General features: G+C 41.6%; 2 pseudogenes; both read left to right on the forward strand.

Annotated features, from left to right (window-relative positions):
* Window positions 1-3433: 3433 nt before the first annotated feature.
* On the forward strand, window positions 3434-3698 carry LOC116910910 (annotated as a pseudogene).
* A 1242-nt stretch (window positions 3699-4940) lies between these two features.
* LOC116911848 lies at window positions 4941-5023 on the forward strand (annotated as a pseudogene).
* The last annotated feature ends 9446 nt before the right edge of the window (window positions 5024-14469 follow it).

Here is a 14469-nt window from a genome sequence, read left to right on the forward strand (position 1 = left end):
TTGGAATAGGATAAGTCACAAAAAGGCCAGTTGAGGCTGAGAAAGAGGACTGAGCTAATAGAAGGAAACGAGTGGAAAGTTGGTGAAAGTATTATTAGGAAACATTTAAACCAGGAGAATTCGAGCTGATAGATCGACTGGACTAGTTGTTATAGTTCAAATCTCTTAGTATTTGGGAAACTGGGAGAAGGGACTGTTTCAGCAGACTGTTGGTGAACTGAGGGAGAAACCATTTGTCTTAGTCAGGGTTCTCTAGAGTCACAGAACTTATGGGTAGTATCTATATAGTAAGAGAATTGGTTGATGACCAATTCCAATTCCCCAACAATGATCAGCAGTAGCTGTGAATGGAAGTGCAAGGATCTAGCTCAGTCCCACAAAGCAGGCAGGCAGGCACAAAAGAGAGAGTCTTCTTCTTCCAATGTCCTTACATAAGTCTCCAGCAGAAGGTGTGTCCCAGATTCAAGGTGTCTATCACCATGCCTGGATCCGGGACTTGCTTTGTCCCAGATGACCTTGAACTCCAATCTCTTCGCATTAAGCTCCTTGGATTCATAGCCACTTTGCCTCAAGATCTCCATACCAAGATCCAGGTCAGAAACTTGTATCTCCCAGTCTCAGCCAGGATCAAAGGTGAGCCTTCCAATTCTGGATTGTAGTTCATTCCAGATACAGTCAAGTTGACAACCAGGAATGGCCACTACGCATTGGGAGAACCTTTTGAAGGGGCTGGGCTAGAAACTGGGAGGAGGGCTGGCAGGGAGTTAAGAGAACTGGGTACTATTCTAAAACAGCTAGGCGCCATCTTACAAGTGGTGCTAAACACATTGCAAGGCAGAATGGGAGGTTTGATTTCAAGGACTGTAGAACAAAAGGCTAGAAAACGAGAGATGGATACTTTGTTCAAAAAGCAGGATATTTGCTGAGGCTGTTTTTGGTACATGCCCTGTGGTTTTCAGCAGCAGGTTTTTTTCTCCTCCCTTTCTTCATTCTGGGCTATTTTGTTTATAAAAAGGTTGAAAGATTGTCTGAGCAAGTGGAAAAAAATATGGATGGAAATGGGAAAGCCCTTGGAATCCAAAAAAAAAGGAGGGGGAGGGAATGGGAAAACAAAAGGGATCCTCGACCTCCTCTTTCTGAAAAAGTAAGAGTTGGCTGTGCAGCTAGAGAAACAGAGTAGAAGTAGACGACAAACTTGAAAAATGTCAAACACAAGAAAAGGGAAAACAAATAAGTCCATTCCCAGGAACAAGAGAGAGGGGGAATTTCCCCCAGGTAGAAAGGAGGGAAGGAACTGTATCAGATGGCAGTCAAGTCAGAGAAATGGAAAAACAAGAGGATGGGGAGATAGGATTAAACCCACAGATCTTTTGAGTACAGGCAATCCTGTACTATTCACGAAATTACCAACAGCTTTTCTAGTAGTGATACAGTATATGCCTATATGGGGATAAGCCACAAGGTTATGATGAAATAGGGTTGCTTCCTGTAGACATGATGGATCAAGGTGTTTTAAAGGGGCAATGATATCTTATAAGATGCACTTGCCTTATGTGAAACAAACTGTTTTGAATTATTCCCGGTAATGTGGTTTTCTTAGCCCACTTGTTGGGAGATGGTTTGTGCATTGTGTATTCAGATGCTGACTTCTGTGCTGCAGAGATCTGGTTGAAACATCTGTCTCAATACTGTGTAAAAACTGTTCTCCATCACCTCTGGTTGGCTAATAAAGAGCTGATTCAGCCAATGACTGGGCAGAAGAGAGAGGGAAGGTGGGACTTCCGATCCCAGTCAGGGATTCCAAAGAGATAAGGGGGAGAAAGAAAAGGAGGTGTGGAGAGACCATGAGCAGTTCTTGAAGGGCGCGGCTGAGGAGAAACATAGAGCAGAGAGAGCCTGAGCAAGATGCAGATTATAGGAAAAGGACCACATGACTGGGAAGTAGCCAAGTCCACAGAGTAGGGTTGGAGTAGATGAGTTATCTGCCCAATTATAGGGCTGCCACCGAAAAAGGGCTAGAGCCAGCATAGAAATGAAAACACCCTGCAGTTATTTGGGAGCAAAGGACGAAGCAAACAGCCTAAATTACTTTTAAACTCACCAGCTCCAAATAATGACAATTTGCTATTTTGTTTGTGGGTTCTTCCAGGGTCCTCTCCTGTCTTCTAACAATAGGTTCTCTGGCTCAGCTCTGCTTCTCCTGGCTCAACTGTCACCATGTATCTTTTCTTCTACTCTGGCCCTACTCCCCTCTCTTCTGGACCCTACTTGTAATTTTAATTTTTTCAAACCTTATTTTTAATGATGGTTCTTTAGCTTTGAACTTTAACCTCCTTTGTAGCCTACCACCCAACAGAGGTAGTGGAAAAGAAAGGCTACTGGGTGGGAGGATTGGGGGGAAGGGGACTTGTTTAGAAAGGTTCTTTGTTACAACTCTTCTCTGTGTTGTCTGGAAATGGGCAGTTCAGTTCACAGGTCAGCAGTAGTGGTAGTTCAATCCACTCACAAACACCTCACAGATACGCCAGCAGTCCATTTCAGTAGAGTCGGGTTAGCAGCAGCAGCAGCATGACCTGGCAGAGACAGCCGGGCCTTAGCCTCCACTTGGCTTGAGTTAGCAGGAGGGACCATCAGGAACACCAGGGAAGTGAAGATCAGGAACGATGAAAGATCCATAAGTGTTTCACAGCTCGCTGTACCAGCAGGCCAAGCTCTGTCTCTGTCACTGTCCGTGAGTCCTATTTATACCCCCCAAACATCACATGTCCTTGACGTACCTTGTTTCAGCACATGCATCTAATCAGACTGAGTCATTGGAAGCAGCAAGAAACTGCAGCACACTACCAGAAGTTTTCGGTACATTTCTTTGAAGTCCCAACAAATGCAACTCAACTATGCAATGTAAGGCGAGCTAATACATGCCTGTCATTAGCAAAGAATCCTCCATCACATGTCCTTTCACGTGCTTGCTTTAGCCGAACAACCCTCCTGTGTCTGCTTCCCTCATTTGTCTTCCTTAGCCTTTCACACCTGTGTACACTTTAATGAAATGTTGCTTCGTGTGTTTGCCCCAGCAAAACACCATCCAACTGACTTTCCAAAGAACCCTTAAGTTTCCAATTGATTATTCCTGCCTATTCCCCCCCTCCTCAGCTCTCAGCCTCTCAGCTTTTTTTTTTTTTTTTTTTTTTTTTTCCCGGAGCTGGGGACCAACCCAGGGCCTTTGCGCTTCCTAGGTAAGCGCTCTACCACTGAGCTAAATCCCCAGCCCCTCTTGCTGGCTTTTTAAAAATCCTTTCCTGTTCCCAGAATTCCAAGAGGCAACTGACACTCAAGGGTATAGGGTTCTTTAAAGGGCCAGGGACATAAAATGAATCAATCAGTCCCACCCCCGCTGTCCCGCGACCTGCGGCCCCCTACTCAGACTGTCCCGAGCGCCATGTCGGGTTCTTCTAGGGTCGCCGCCATGAAGAAGGTGGTTCAGCAACTCCGGCTGGAGGCAGGGCTCAACCTCGTGAAGGTTTTCCAGGCAGCTGCAGACTTGAAACAGTTCTGTTTGCAGAATGCTCAACATGACTGGAGTGTCTTCAAGTACAAATCCCTTCAGACCCCAGAAAGTCTGCTCCTTTTTTGTAGTCATATATCTTGAGGTTTCTCAAACCACTTTTCATGAACCAGTGAATATTCAAGAGAACTAAGTTCGAAGTCTGTACAAAAGCTTCTCTTTAACACGTGCCATTTACACAATCTTCTACTTGTCAGTCCTTAACATCTACCTCTCTGGATTTTCATCAATCTCTGTTTCACAAGGTTTAACTGTTTTATATACACTGGCTGTAGCATACAATAAAGCAGCATACAATCAATCAATCAATCAATCAATCAATCACACTACAAAGCAAAGTCCAGCTACATCTGTCTTCCTCTCTCCCTGGATCCAGTAAGATTGATAGGGATTTTGTACAAAGTTCTTTGTGCTCAATACAGGAAGAAAGAGGTCAAAGGGACTTTGACTCTATGGAAGAATAGAAAACCTCTCAGAATAATAAAGCATTATCCATCTCTGAGTTGTTATTTTGTGACCCCCCACCCCCAAAAGTAAATGAGGTTTTTTGTTGTCTGTCTGAGATCCGTCTCCCACACTGACCATCCTGGATCTCACTATAGAGACCAGGCTTGTCTCTGCATCCAAGTGCTGCGATGAAGGTGTATGGAATATGACTTTAAAAAATTTCTAAGAGAAATAGGATAAAGTTAGAATACAAAGTTTTACATATATATTCTTTTAAAGTCCGTTCACTGTTTTTTGTTTGTTTGTTTGTTTGTTTTCAGATAGAGTTTCTATGTGTAGCCTTGGCTGTCCTGGAACTTCGTGTAGGCCAGGCTATCCTCAAACTCACAAGGATTCATGTGTTTAAAGGCATGTGTCACCACTACTCAGCTAAAACTATTTACTTTTATAGCACTTACATTTTTGTTCAACCAGTGGACAAAAGAAGAGAAGACAGGTCTGTAGTGTGGTTTGTGCGCCCGTCTCTGGAAAGGACCCTCAGTACCTAGCAACTGACTCTTTGGAATGCTTAGCCTTTAGAGCTGCTTGACCCCATGACCTGCTCACTCTTGTACTTCTAGGAACAGGAGAGGATATTTAAAAGCTAGCAGAGGCTGAGAGGATATTAGGATCTAGTAGAGTCCAGGTGGCATAAGGGTAGGGTTAAGGAAGACAGTTGATGTAGGAAGAAGGAAGATTGTATAGGGTTAGAGAAGAGAGATTGAGAAAATAAAACAGTTGAAAGTGAATTAAGCTAGCAGTGGGAAGACAGTTAGTGAGCATTAAGCCATGAGAAGCTGAGCTGAACCAGAGAAGATATTTTTAAAATACAGGAGAATAACCCACAAAGAACCCATACAAAGTGGTAAAAAGTAAAAATAAAGTAAACTACACAGGTACAAAAATAAATCTGTTTTCCAACTCAGAACTCATTGCTTAGTATGAGTTTTGATACATTCAAGAAAAACTATGCCATACAAGACAGCTCAATGGGATGATGCTTGATTGAACGTGAGGTCATAGCTGATGATGCCTGTGAATGAATGTTTGCTTCAGCACAGTACTAGCATAGCCTACCTACAGATTAGTATTCTGAGTGAATTAGGAAAGAGTATGAACAGAACTCGTTTTGTTTTTAAGATTTATTTATTTTATGTATGAGTATACTCACTGTCTTCATGCACACCAGAAGAGGGCATCGGATTCCATTACAGATAGATGGTTGTGAGCCACCATGTGACTGCTGGGAATTGAACTCAGAACCTCTGGAAGAGCAGTCAGTGCTCTTAACCGCTGAACCATCTCTTCAGCCCAGACTGAACTCTTAAGAGATGTGGGGTATAAGAAATCAAGAGGAGGGGCTGGGGATTTAGCCCAGCGGGAGAGCGCTTACCTAGGAAGCGCAAGGCCCTGGGTTCGGTCCCCAGCTCCGAAAAAAAAAACCAAAAAAAAAAAAAAAAAAAAAGAAATCAAGAGGAAGATTTACTTTAAAATGATTCCTAGAGTAAACTGAAAAATAAAAAAGAAGAGGCAGAGATTTTTCAGCAGGGAGACTTGAGGTTGTCATAAGTATTTAGTCTTTACTCAAAGAGAGATAAAATAATAAAGGGTCAACAAGACTACTGAATTAAGTATCTTTCTTTGAGAAAGGGTTATTTTCAGGAATCTTTTTGTTTTGTTCTTGTTTTTTTCCTTTTCTTTTTTCTTTTCTTTTCTTTTTTTTTTTTCCGGAGCTGGGGACCGAACCCAGGGCCTTGCGGTTGCTAGGCAAGCGCTCTACCACTGAGCTAAATCCCCAACCCCTGTTTTTATTTTTTTGAGTCAGGGTTTCCTCTGTGTAGCCCTGGCTGTTCAGGAACTTTCTTTTGTAGACTAGGCTGGCCTCCAACTCAGAGATCTGCCTGCCTCTGTCTCCCAAGTGCTGAGATTACCCAATTACCCCAGTTAATTTCCAGAAATCTCATATGCGATGTGAGTGATCTTTATGAACCACGAAGGAATCACATGTGAAATTCCTTAATAAAAATTTATTGACTTAAAACAAAAATGCTTTTAGGTCGTTCAAATTTTCTGTTTTATTTTTTCTCTTTTTACTACTTTGTTTGTGGGTTCATCACGGGTTCCTCTCCTAACAATATCTTCTGTGGCTTAGGACAGCTTCTCCAGATTAAACTGTTACCAACTGTCTTCTAGCCCTACTCCCTGATCCTCTTCTGTTTCCTGGAACCTCCTCATTCCCACTCTTGACTCCCTCTCTGCCAGCCTCTGCTGTCTTTTTATATCCTCTCCTGTTCCCAGAATTCTAAGAGGCAACAGGCATTGAAGGGCATAGTGTCCTTTAAAGGGCCAGACACATAAATCATACTGTATTTTCTTCCATTCATTTTGTATAAACCCTTTGAAGTGGCCATTTTGAATGCCAAGATTTCTGTGAGATGGCAGTTACGTCAGCTCCTGTGTCCACCAAACCTAGTCCATGTCATTCACTTGCAACTTTCATTTTCATCCTTAGCTGTGTGCCAGAACATGTTTCCCAGTTCTTTCGAACCCTTCTGCTCTTTTTACTCGAGCAGTATAAAATGAATTATAAGTTCTTGCTATCCCACATAAAAGACACTCCTTTCTGGCATTTTCTTTACAATCTGAAAGCCTAGATTGGGCAGGTTTTGGAGCTATTCTAACTCACATCCCAACCAAATGACCCTTGTTACCTGCAGTTTCTCTTGGCCAGCTGCTCATGGTCCATCTCTCTCATGACAGCCTCGTTTCCCCTTCTCATCTCTTCAGAGACCCCTCATTCAATCCTCAAGTCCTGTCTTTCTCCCCCACTGCCCAATTATAGGTTCTAACCTTTTATTAACCCATTAACTTTAAACTGGGGAGCAGCGTTTACACAGCATCATTTAGTGTATGCGAAGACCTCCTCCTCAGGGGCAACCAGATCTTGGAGTACAGAATTTAGCATGTGAATAGGTAGCAGCAACAGACCAACCCCCAAAAGAGCAGCTTTGTCTTTGATGTGTTGGGGGATGGTTTTGTGCACTGTGAATTCAGATGCTGATTACTGTGCCCAGAGATCTGGACATCAGCGTTGTCAAGCATCTGTCTCAATGCCGTGTAAAAATTGTTTTCAGTCTTCTCTGATTGGATAATAGACAGCCGATCAGCCAATAGCTGGGCAGGAGAGAAGGAGGCAGGACTTCTGATCCCAGGGAAAGGATCTCTGAGGGAGACCAGAGAAGGAGATTCACGGTGAGCGGTCACCACAAGCAGGTCAGCACAGGAGTCGTTATCAATGGAGCAGGAGAGCCAGGGGAAGACTACGTTGGCAAGTGGGGACATGTGGCTGGGTGGACAGCCACAGATGGATTAGAATAGATGACTATCTATTGCCCAGCTTTAGTGCAAGAAGCCTTTTAACAAATACAAGGTCCTGTGTCTTTATCTGGGAGCTAGAGCAGGCGTAGAAAATCCAGAATTAATTTCTTTTTCTTTTTCTTTTTCTTCTTCTTTTTCTTTCTTTCTGGGACTGGGGACCGAACCCAGGACCTTGCGCTTCCTAGGTAAGCGCTCTACCACTGAGCCAAATCCCCAACCCCCAGAATTAATTTTATATTTGACACCCAATATGGGGCAAACTTCCCCACTCTCCCCATGCCCCGACCCCCAGTGTGACACCCAATATGGGGCTAGCCACAGCTACAGTAAAAGTCTATGCAGCAGTAGGAGAGATTTTGCTGGTAAACAGCAGCCCAGCCTAGGGAGTTGGGGGGCCTTGGATAATCAGGGGAACGCAGGCCAGTCTAAGGCCAGAGTTAGGTGCAAGGCTGGTCTCTTCCATATGAGTAAAAGGGCGGGTCACAGGAAGCGGAAGCTAGGCACACACAGAGAGAACATGCAGAAGAAATTGAGCCAAACTTCTGGTCAGGTAAAAAAAAAAATGTTTGAATTTGTGATTAAATGATAAAGAAAGAAAGAGACTGGATATAAACACACAGGCTGATATAATTTAAAATTAATAAAACAAAAGTATACAGAGAGAGTTAAATAATATCAAAATGAATTCCCCAGGGGAAAGAATTTAGAGAAAATTAAATACGAAAGTATTAAGTTTAGAAAGTGGTAAGAGAAATAAATAAATGCACACAGAAAATAGAGTCTCCAAAGGAAGGAAAGAAAATTAAAGTCTCTAAAGAAAAAAAAAAGGTAAAATAAATAGAAGTTTTAAAAGATTCATAGATGCTAAAAAAAACAAAAACAACCCTGAACATAGTTATAGAAATACTGAATTTAAATATAAAACATAAAGTGACAGAAGAAAGGAGACAGAGAGAAATAAAGTGTCCAAAGGGAAGAGAGAAATAAAGCAAAGTCTCCAAAAATGGAGAGAGTTAGAGATTAAAAAAAAAAAAAAAACTTTCCATGGTAAAAATGAAGCACAAGAGGGTACATAGATGCCATATACAAATTTATATGTGCAGTAATGATTGCAATTTTATAAGCCTCATTAAGATAGATCAAAATAAATCAGACTTGGAAAAAGAGAAGACTGAACTGGAGAGATGGCTCAGTGGTTAAGAACACTGACTGCTCTTCCAGAGGTCCTGAGTTCAATTCCCAGCAACCACATGGTGGCTCACAACCATCTGTAATGGGATCCGATGCCTGGTGTGTCTGAAGACAGTGACAATGTATACATAAAATAAATAAATCTTAAAAAAAAAAAAGAGACAGATGCTTTATCTGCTCAAAGGGCAGAGAATCACTGTTAGCTAATCTGTGACACTGCATATTTCATACATGTGCTAATACAGCAATGTACATTACCTTTGAAAAAAAATTTTTTTTTCCGGAGCTGGGGACCGAACCCAGGGCCTTGCGCTTCCTAGGCAAGCGCTCTACCACTGAGCTAAATCCCCAACCCCACCTTTGAAATTTTATATGCATAATCTCAGTTATTCTTTTCAGAATTCAAGGCAAAAGCCCATCGGAATTCTGAATATGTATCCATAGTATGATGCATCAGCATGTGTACATGTTTTAAATTTTCAACTACAAAATTAAACACATGAACTTTTGTATGACATTGTCCATCAAATATAATATAAACTCTTTTTTTTAAAGATTTATTTATGCATTTTATGTACAGCATTCTGCCTGCATATGTGACTGCAGGCCAGAAGAGGGCACCAGATCTCTTTTTTTTTTTCGGAGCTGGGGATCGAACCCAGAGCCTTGCGCTTCCTAGGCAAGCGCTCTACCACTGAGCTAAATCCCCAACCCCCCAGATCTCATTACAGATGGTTGTGAGCCACTGTGTGGTTGCTGGGAATTGAACTCATGACCTCTGGAAGAGCAGTCAGTGCTCTTAACCACTGAGCCACCTCTCCAGCCCTATAATATAAACTCTTAATTTAGCAACTCCCTTTTAAACTCCCTTCAGTAACTGAACCTTGACAACCTTAATATAATATCTAGTCAAATAAGTAGGTTTATAGCTGACGCCTTGGTCTAGCATTTGAATAGACTGCTATTTTGTCCCCGCCAGCGGGGACCCAGTTATTCAGGGTCCTGAAGGGGCGCTACCCTTGGACCTAAATGGGGGGCAAGAGAAGAAGGAGACCAAGCAAAGTTCTGTTGTCAAGGTCTCGTTTATTGAGAGAAATGTACAGCATTTATAGCTCTGAGGCAGGAATAGAAGCGGGAACTGAAGCTTAGGGTGGGGGAGTTTGGGAAGTGCCCAAGGATATAAGGTGAATCACTACACTGCAAGATATCCTCCTATAACAAAGAGGCAACAGTCTTCCGGGGACATGTTCTTTGAAAAGGTCGCACCCTTCTCAGGAATCTGCTCAGGGACATCCGGTGTTCTGCTCAGGCTGAAACATCCTGTCATTGCTCCCAGGGTCTTCCTGGGAGAGGCTTTAGTTCAACAATCTCATGTCTGTATGGCAGTCATTTCAAGGTTGAACCTCTGTGGCCATGCAGCCCAGAGTCACGTAGCCACCTTGAGCTATGCAGTTACAAAGCGGCCAGGCCCAAATCCAATATGGCTCCCTACACCATTCTGCAGTCTTGTCACTAGATAGTGCCATAGGCTTTAGATTGAATCCTTCTGAGGACCCTGTATTTTGAATCAAAGGATTCTCCAATCACTTTTCTATCGCCTCCGCACTGCCATTAGGTCTTTAGTCTATTCCTCTTCTAAGTCTGCTATATCCTGATCTGTATTTTGATAATTGTAACACAATTATACAGGGTCCAAGTACCCTCTTCTACATTGTTTTCCTTTTTTTAAAGATCTATTTATTTAATGTATGAGTACACTGTAGCTGTCTTCAGATACACCAGAATCGGATCTCATTACAGATGGTTGTGAGCCACCATGTGGTTGCTGGGATTTGAACTCAGGACCTCTGGAAGAGCAGTCGGTGCTCTTAACCGCTGAGCCATCTCTCCAGCCCTGTTTTCTGTTTTTCTTTTTTAACACGGAAAATATTTTTTTTTAAATCTCTTTAACTATCTCCTTTACAGAGTCTTTATTATGCACATTTCATAGAACATTTTAACTTTCTTCTTTCTTCTTCCTTTGGGGATTCTATGTTCTCTTCCACTTCCAAACTTAATATTTATCTCTGTATGCAAGCTTATATAAACGCTTACATTTGTTTTTCTTTTTTTTCGGAGCTGGGGACTGAACCCAGGGCCTTGCGCTTGCTAGGTACCACTGAGCTAAATCCCCAACCCCTAAACGCTTACATTTTGGGATTGCTAGTTATTGTTCCACACCAGTGGCTCCTCTGTGCTTCCGACTTCCGGATCTCAGCTTCCTGCACTCTGTCACTCAGCGGCAGTGGGCACTGGGCAGCCCCATCCTCTGATTCAGGCATGGCAGTTGGTAATAGCTTCTGCTGTCCCCACCAGCCTCGTACTCCACCTGGCTCCAGGGCTACACTTGCCGCATTTAGCCTGCTGGTATTGGCCGGCAGCTCTGAGAAGTTTCTGGATCCACGGAAGGCATTCCATGGGCAGGCATGTGCTCCACACTCACTGTGCCAGGCTGCCAGCCATGCCGTACCATGGGGTGGTCTCTTAAAGGAGCTGTGAGTACCGGGCCTTCGTGACAAATTGCGGTTGTTAGGGAAACATTTTCCTGCCTATCACCCTGGACTTTTTCTAATACCCGAATTGTTTGTTTAAGCTTGGATTCTGTGCCAAATGTTAGGTGGTAAATGTAATGGTGGGCTGTTGGGAGTTGGTTTGGTGCTTCTATGTATTCAAAAGTTAGATACTGGTCCCCAAGATCTGGTTGCCCCTGACAAGCAGATCCTTATATACACCAAGTGATGCTACTTAAAACTATTGGTTAAAATAGAGCGGGTACAGTCAATTACTAGGGAAAGTAGAAATAGGTGGTGTTTCGTTTACTGGGCTGGGAGTTGAAGGTAGGAACCACATGGAGGAGAGTGAAGGAGGTAGAGGAAGAAGATGGAGAAAGCAGGATGTCCTTATTAGATGTGATGGACAAGGAGCACGTGCCCTGGTGAAATGTTCCAGGCTCAAACAGCAAGTATTTGGGTAACTAAGCTGGGACGTAGACAGTCTAGTGACTAGAAATGCAGATTAGGGTCAATCCTCCAGTAATCGTGCAAAGCTAAAGAAGTAATCATAGTCTGAGTCTCATTCATTTGGAAGCTAGACAGTGGTAGAAATAATTAATTTACAATGGGATTTTTTAAAAAGGGGTTTATGTATTTCTAAGTACACTGTAGTTGTATTCAGACACACCAGAAGAGGGCATCAGATCCCAGTACAGATGGGTGTGAGTCACCATGTGGTTGCTGGGAATTGAATCAGGACCACCAAAAGGGCAGTTAGTGCTCTTAACGGCTGATCCATCTCTCCAGCCCTACAGTGGACTATTTATTTATTTATTTATTTTTTATTTTTTTATTTTTTATTTTTTATTTTTTTCGGAGCTGGGGACCGAATCCAGGGCCTTTGCGCTTCCTTGGTAAGCGCTCTACCTCTGAGCTAAATCCCCAACCCCCCCTTTTTTTTTTTTATGTCCATGCTTGCTCCCAAATAATGACACAGGGACTTTTTTATTTATTAATGAATGCCTAGGTCTTAAGCTAGGCTTGTTCCCAACTAACTCATAAATCAATTATCTCATTTATACTAATCTAAGTTCTTCCAAGTGGCTGTTACCTCTCCTCAGTGTCATTACAATCGACTTCCTCCTCACTTTGGTGGCAAATCTCACATGTCTACGCCCTTTCCAGAGTTGCTTTCTCTGTTTGGAAGTCTGACCTTACTATTCTGCCTTTTGCTATAGGCCATAGTGTAGGCATAATGGCACTATTAAAGATCATCCTTGTATTTTTTTTTTTTTTTTAAACATTCTTTTTTTTTTTTTTTTTTTTTTTTTTTTTTTTTCCAGAGCTGGGGACCGAACCCAGGGCCTTTCGCTTGCTAGGCAAGTGCCCTACCACTGAGTTAAATCCCCAACCCATCCTTGTATTTTTCAAATGCTAATTTTTCTGCCTGCATATCTTGGTTGTAATCCTTATTAAAGAAATCTTCTTTCTCATTGTTGTGTAGACATTACTCACAACTATTTTCTCATTGGTCAATAAAGCTAGCTGATTACCCAATGACTGAGCAGGAGAGTGAATAAGGCTGGACTTCCTCCCCACCAGGCAAGGGGGAAGAAGAGAAAGGAAGTGGGGAATAGCCATGGAGAAAGTCCAGGAGAGATCATAGAAAAACACCTAGAGCAGAGAAAGCCATAAAATCCAGGTATCTCAGGGATTTTGGCTAGGAGGTAACCAGACTACCATAGAAGATTAAAGTAGATTAATATTGCTCAGTTGTTGTGCTCATAAAGCTTGTTAAATAAATATAATAGTGCAGTCTCAATTATTTGGAGGCTAACTGGGTTTAGAGAAAAACTGCAAAACTTATTTTAAAAGCCACTAACACCATAGGCTTTTTATTTTAACCAATCAGAAGGTGCTTTAGGCATGCAAGGAAGGATAGAGACATATCTTCACACAGTGTACAAAAAACATCACTCTAACAGTACCCAACCAGATTATTGGCTACAAAAGGGCATTCCTATCTTAGCCTGTCTCAGAGCTGTTGCTATGTAGAGGGATCAGCATATATGCCACCTGTTTTGTTGTTGTTCTTGATTTTGTTCTTTATGTCTGCAGCCAAGATTTTCAGGTCTTCCCTTGGTCAAATTTAGTCTTTATTAACATTGAAGGAATCCACAGCATTTCATTTCATGTTGAAACAAAGACATAACTTCTCCCCAATGCAACACATTTCTTGACTTCCATTTTGAGATTATCACATATGTAGGCTGAGATTTCGAAAATCCAGGATTTCTTTTACCCCTGTGCTACCTGTTTGACATTTAAAAATTTTAACCCCCCTGTTCTATGATCATTTCCTTTAAAGTGAAGTTAGATCTTTTTACAATTGCTTGACTTGTATGATTGTAAGATATATCTGTAACATGTTTTATGTCAAAATATCTAAAAAAAATGTTTTATTTTATTTGATACACATGCTGGAGTGTCATCAGCTTCAATCTGCCAAGGCTTCTCCAAGATAGCTATTACCTCTAGTAAATGTGCAATTCTGGACTCATCCTTTTCACAATTTAAAAAAGGAATCCCTTGAAATCCTGAATCTGAATCAATTGTATGATGTATTACCACAAGGACATACGTTAAAACTTCAAACTCTACAAAATGAAACACATAAATTATTGTATGATATTGCTCTAAATTGGCATTAAATATAAATCTGTAGTATTAATTTAGAATATTGCATCTCTATGGGTTGCCATTCTGCAATCTCATCATAAGGTGGCAACATAGGCTTTAGATTGAATTCCTCTGACACTTTATTCTGATTCAAAGAATTGTCTGATTTTTTTTCTATCACTTATAACCTAGTGGTCAATTTTTCAGTCCTCTCCTTATCTAAGTCTGCTTTAATCGATCTTTTCTTTTCTTTTCTTTTTTTTTTTTTTTTTTTTTTTTTTTTTTTTTTCGAAAATACGATCTTTCTTAAAATATACAAAATTGCAATCATTATTGAAAAGATAATTATTTGTATGATGATAATCAAAATAAAATTAAATGGAATTGAACTGAAGTGCTCGATCATGGTAGTTTTCATTTTTTAAAACGGAAAATCTTTTCTTTTTAATCTCTTTAACTCTCTCTTTCTTTCAGAGACTTCATCATTTTCAAACTTATACATCAACAGTTCAGAAGTTAGGAGCTTTTCAGTCCTGCTGTGGCTCTGTGAAAATGTCCCATCTGCCTTTTTGTGCATCTGTAAGATCCTCAGGCCAATGCACATAGATGGCGGTTGGCTCTGTTCGACTCGGCTTGGCC

This window comes from Rattus rattus, chromosome 10 (genome assembly GCF_011064425.1).
Source record: "Rattus rattus isolate New Zealand chromosome 10, Rrattus_CSIRO_v1, whole genome shotgun sequence".
In the NCBI taxonomy this organism is placed as follows: domain Eukaryota; kingdom Metazoa; phylum Chordata; class Mammalia; order Rodentia; family Muridae; genus Rattus; species Rattus rattus.